Source organism: Zosterops lateralis (genome assembly GCF_965231275.1).
Source record: "Zosterops lateralis genome assembly, chromosome: W".
Taxonomy (NCBI): Eukaryota; Metazoa; Chordata; class Aves; order Passeriformes; family Zosteropidae; genus Zosterops; species Zosterops lateralis.
The window spans coordinates 12,705,623-12,711,319 of NC_139801.1; the positions used below are offsets into that span (position 1 = coordinate 12,705,623).

At 47.7% G+C, this 5,697-nt stretch overlaps 1 long non-coding RNA gene across 1 annotated transcript; it reads right to left on the reverse strand.

The window, feature by feature from the left end:
* Positions 1 to 1,383: 1,383 nt before the first annotated feature.
* On the reverse strand, positions 1,384 to 4,908 carry LOC310922279. Its single transcript, XR_014592376.1, has 3 exons — positions 4,795 to 4,908; positions 2,652 to 3,034; positions 1,384 to 2,445 (listed from the first exon to the last, which is right to left on the reverse strand). It is a non-coding gene; the product is annotated as an uncharacterized lncRNA (long non-coding RNA).
* Between the last annotated feature and the right edge of the window lie 789 nt (positions 4,909 to 5,697).

The following is a 5,697-nucleotide window of genomic DNA, read 5'->3' on the forward strand; positions in this document are numbered from 1 at the left end:
TGCCCCAAATGCTCCCGAGATTCAAACAAGCTCAGTGCTTCCCGACAGGTTTCGGGGGAATTAACCAGTGTTCCTGTCACTTGGGATAACAACACCCATTTATTGAACTCCTGCAAGTGCCACACCTGGGGAAGCTGCTTCCTCTAAATTGATACCACCTGTCCAATCTACACTCCACACATTCTGATCTCACCCAGGGGTAGCAAAAACCTTCACAATTCTGAGGGCAACTGATGTTTTCTGGTAATGCTGATTGTGGGTTTGTTGGCAGTCCTTGGTCTGGTGTCACCCTCAAGAGTCTTCTGGAACTTTTTTCTTAACTCGGCTGTGGTGGATCCAAGCACTCTGCTCCTTGATCTTAATTGTGGCAAAGGTAGTCAGGAGCACCAGGTACGATCCCTCCCACAGTGGTTCCAAGGTTTTCTCTGCAAGAGACCTAACATTTACATAGTCTCCAGGTTGTATGTCATACACTGGTGCATCAGGCCCTGTGCTCCGAGTTCCAGTCATGTTTTTCAATTGCTCTCCCGTACAGCATTTCAAAGGGGATAAGTTTTCCTTAGCTCTAGGTTTGGTTTGAATTCTCAGTAGAGCTAATGGGAGGGATCGGGGCCAGGGTAAATTAACCTCTTGACCCAATCTCACAATTTGTTGCTTAATTAAATGATTAATCTTCTCCACCTGGCCATTTGACTGGGGGTGGTATGGAATGTGGAGTTCCCAATCTATGCCTAGGTGACAATTGATGTTATGCTATTTTTGAAATGAAGTGTGGTCTTCTGTCAGAAGATATCATGGCTGGAACTCTGAAGCATGGTGGTTTTGTTTGTTTGTTTTTGGGTTTTCTTTTGTAACGATACCTTAGTTACCTCTCAGGCTTTTGCAGTTCTTGTGGGGAAAGCTTCTGGCCATCCTGAAAAGGTATCTGTTAATACCAATAAATACCTATACCCTCCTTTTCTTGGCAATTCAGTGAAATTCATTTGTCATTGTCCCCCAGGCCCCTGGCCCCTTCCAATTTGGCCCATTTTTGGTCCAGATATATTCTTGGGATTGGTCTGGAGGTAAAGATCACAGTGCTGAGTTACTTGAGTGACAGTGGAGTATAGATTCCTGGCCACTATTCTTTCAATTAGGTAGTTATATAGGGCATCTATTCCCCAGTGTGTTTTTCGATGTTCCTCCCTTACCAATGGCCATAACAAAGGAGAAGGGATGACTATTTTGTTGTCATCTGTAACTGCCCACCCCTTGGTTATATGTTCCCTTTTGACTCTGTTGTGGTTTGAAAGCAAAATTAATGAGAGGCTCCAAGTCAGAGATATAATTTAATAAGAAGAAAGGTAAAAAGGTAAAAGTAAAATAAAATAAATGCAATAACACAAAGGATCACTGACAGAGTCAGAATACAACCTGAGCAGGATGGTGGAAGCAGTCCGGGTGAGGTGCTCTTCCTGAAGCAGTGATCCTGTAGAAAGGTCTGGTAGCCCTGCTCCTCTGGGAATCCAGTGGATAAGTGCTACTTGCACTGTCCCACATACCAGCTTATATCCAGGTGAGAATGCTTGGCTCCTCCCCCTGGGCAGAGCATCTCACAATAGGATAAGGAGTGTGAAGTGGGTCCTTGATGGCCCATTAAAAAGAGATAACTCCTGGAGGGAGTTACCTGTGACTCATAGGCCAGGCGTTGATGGGCCATTAGCAGAAGACACTCCAAAGGCCATTAGCAGAAGAGGCAGGGGGCTTGGGAAAACACTAGCCCACCTGGTTTCAACAGTTCATGAAGATGGTGACAGAATAAATACTTTGTGTTCATCCTACACTGCAACCCAGGACAGACTCTTAATCAACTTTTTGTCCCTTTTGTTATATACTGGCTTACCTTCTAGAGGAATTTGCCTGTCTGGAATCAAAACCCCTTCTGTTGTTTCCTCACCTTTTGCTGCTTCTTTTGCCTCCCTATCCGCCAGTTTGTCCTTCTTCCAATTCTGAGCTCACTCTTTTTTATGGGCTTTTATATGCATGATTGCCACTTTCTCAGATAATCGGACTGTTTGATGTTTTTCCTTGTGAGTCCAGTTCAGTAGTCCTCTTTCTTTCCAAATGGCTCCATGTGCATGCACCACTCCAAAAGCATATTTTGAGTCTGTATAAATGTTTTTTTTTTTCCCTTTTGCCATTTCGAGAGCACGGGTTTGTGTGATTATTTCAGCTTTCTGTGCAGAGGTGTTTGCTGGTAAGGGTCTGGAACCTCTCTACAGGTAGCGACTGCATATCCAGTGTATCGTTTTCCATTAATAGCACAGCTGCTTCCATCAGTAAACCAGGTTTCTGTGTCTGTGAGAGGGGTGTTCTTCAGGTCTAGTTGGCTGGAGTAGATGGCTTCAATGGTTTCTGTGCAATCATGTTCTACCGGTTCCCCTTGGTTCCCACGGAGGAAAGAAGCTGGATTGACAATGTTAGTCACAACTATTTCCACATCATCTTGTTAGTATAACTGCTGTGACAGCCCTAGGCACCCAGGCCATCCCTTAGCTGTTGCATCGAGCTACGTAGGCAACTGCCCTTCAACATGGGCCCAGGTCCTGGGCTAATATCCCCAGGGCAATCCCTTGTTTTTCATGGGAAAACAGGAAGAATGGTTTACTTACATCTGGGAGTCCTAAGGCTGGAGCTGACATGAAAGCCTTCTTCAGCTGTTTGTAGGCCCAGTTGGCCTCTTTGTCCACTGAAGGTCTTTACCCCCATTCACAGTAAGTAGGGGTTTGATGAGTAGTCCATAATTGTAGATCCATAATCTACACCATTTATGGCTCTGTCCTGGAGTCCGCCCAGGCGACACATGGCTCCTCTGTTATGGTGGCTATCTTCTGGTAGGGTTTCCCAGGGCTCCAGGTCCTTTGCAAGTTGTCTTCCAAATAAGGCCCATAGGAGCTGAGTTTTGCTCTCGCTTTTCAGGCTTTCCCATTCAAATGCAAATTATTTTTTTTGCTGGCTTCATGGATAGGAATGCAAAAGAAGGCATCTTCCAAATCTAGAACGGTAAATAAAATTAGCTCTGGTGTTAGGCATGTTAGCAATGTGTTTAGGTTGGCCACTATAGGATAAAGATTCTGTTATCTTATTCACTGCCCGTAAGTCCTGTACTAGCTGATATGACCAGTCTATTTTTCGAACAGCTAGTATGGGGTATTAAAATTGGGTTGTCACTCCTTCAGCAATCCTAGCTGTAAAAATTTCTCTATTATGGGGCTAATTCCCTCCCTGTTTTCCTTCTTCAAAGGGTATTGTTTAATCCTAACTGATTGTCTTCCTTCCTTAAGCCTAACTTGTATAGGGGTAGCATTCTTTGCCCTTCCTGGCACATCAAAGGCCCATACTCCAGGAAATACCTGGTTTTAATATTTCCTTGGCAATTTCCCCTTCAGCCCCAATTGCTGTTAGTATTAAGACTTAACACCTCCACATATTGCTTGTTGTTTACCTCCAGAACAATTTCCCTTTCCTAAATTTAATATTTTTACAGAAATATGCCTTTTCAGATTGGCCAATTGCACCTACCACTGTAACATAATCATCATCTATAGGTACTAAATCCTTGTTTGTACCCCTCTTCCTGATTGCTAAAAATCCTCCATGGTTCCTCCAACAGGACTTCTAAGTTTCTCCCATCTGACTCCCTGAGTTTTGAAGTTTGCATCCCTATCTTGGATGCCGGATCCAGTGAGGTGTGGCAGCGCCTGGCATCCCTCAGGTGGTCTAGAAATTCAGATGGTTTTTTCAGAGGGACCTTGTTTTATTATGTATAAAGCTGACCAATTTATAGTCTTAGGTATAGTTTTCCCCACTCCCCTTGCTATCCACTCTTGGTAGCTTAACAACCTTTGCCTACCTGCCATCTTGTTGGGGTCCCAACAAGGGTCCTGAAGGGGAAAATAGAATGCTTTCACAGCTTATGGAAGGGGAGGTAGCCATAAAAAGAGGAAAAGGCTACGTTTGGGTATTTACAGAAGGCTGAAAAGCTATTAGCTTGTTGGAGTTATAGCTGTATTACCACAGAGATGTATTTGAGATACACTTTGCACACAAGGTACCTGGTCCTGGCAGGCCCCGCCTGTACCAGGCGCCTGCAGCCGGTGGGGCCGAAGCTTGGGGGGGGGGGGGGGGGGAGCGCACAGCGCAGCGAGCAGTTTTTGCTCAGTCACACTTGAGCCAGCGAGCCGGCAGGGAGAAATACGGCGGGCTGTGTGCGGGACGACAGGAACTGAACGCGCAGCGAAAGCCGAGCGGGCGGCGAGCGGCGCCCAGCCACGCCGCCGAGGGTGGGGAGAGCGAGTGAACGGCGGGCAGCGCTCAGCAGTGCGAGTGGGGCGGGGGGGGGAAGGCGAGCGAGCGGCAAGTGGCGGCACTCAGCAGGGCCGGTGAGGAGGGGAGAGCGAGCGACTTCACTGCGAGGCGGCCCAACCACCCGTGGCGTGGGGAAGCGAGCCCTCTACCCCTCCCCCACCCCGCGCTGCCAGCCTTGCACGACTCCCCAGTCCCGTGGGTACAGGAAAAATCAATCTCCCTGGTCGCTCTCCGGGCCATCCTGCATTCCTGGAAACGAAATACTTTTCTCAACCTGGGATGGGCTGAGAGGAATCCTATGAATTACACAATACAGAGTTTCCTCTGCAATAAACAGTCTGAATATACATTACTAAACACACAACACAAACACGTGACACTTGCTCCCAATCTTTCAGCCGCCTCAGCCATGCAAAGCAAAGGGTGTCCCTGATGCACGATACCTACACAACACAATCAGCACAAACACGTCTGACCACCACACTGGTCCACAAATTAGCAACTCTTCAGGCAAAAATCCACTCAAATTCCCTTGAGACGCCTTGGGAGTGAGGATTCTCCTCCTCCTTTCTCAATACTACATTTCCCAGTGTGCCTTGCTCACACCATGCGCTGTCACTTCCTGACTGTCTCACACATACACACTCAAAAAGTTTGGACTTTGTTCACCAATGCAGGGGTTCCCTAGGCCTACCCCCAAGGCCTCTAGCAGGTCACCTCTCGACCAGGGAATTCCCTAAATCCCTATGCCAGCCCTCGCCGGTTCCCAGCCAGTATACTTGCAAGCTGACCCCCAGGGCAGTACACCCAAGTGCGTGGACATCTCTCACGTGTCTTACTGGAGCCCTCCTATCTCAGCGTGCGCTTTCCATTTTAGATTAATACATACCTTCATCTGCGTTGGCTCCGACAGGTCCTTCTGTTCCCCCGCGGGTGAGCAGGGACGTAGGGGATCCCCACCGGGAATGCCCCGGCGGCGCCTGGGGAGTCCCACTCTGCCCGCCCCTGCAGCTGGACAGAGGGTGTCCCATCTGTGTCTCCAACTGAAACGCCGTGGAAAGAACTCCACAACTAATAGTAGTTTTTAGAGTGGTATGTATTTATCGACGTTGAGATGCGTGGGGAATAATTTCACCAAAGACACGCATACTCACCAGAGAACTTGCCCTCTTTATTATTCCCTGAGGTCTTACATATGCATGACATTCTGTGGTTCCCCCTTCATACATATTAATTCCCTGACCCCACCCATCTGCACTCGGTATGGTAATTACTCCACGCCCTTCTGGGCATGCTCAGTTCTTAGCGGTGGTGGTCTCCAGGCCGTGGTAGTGGTCTTCTGTCATTCAC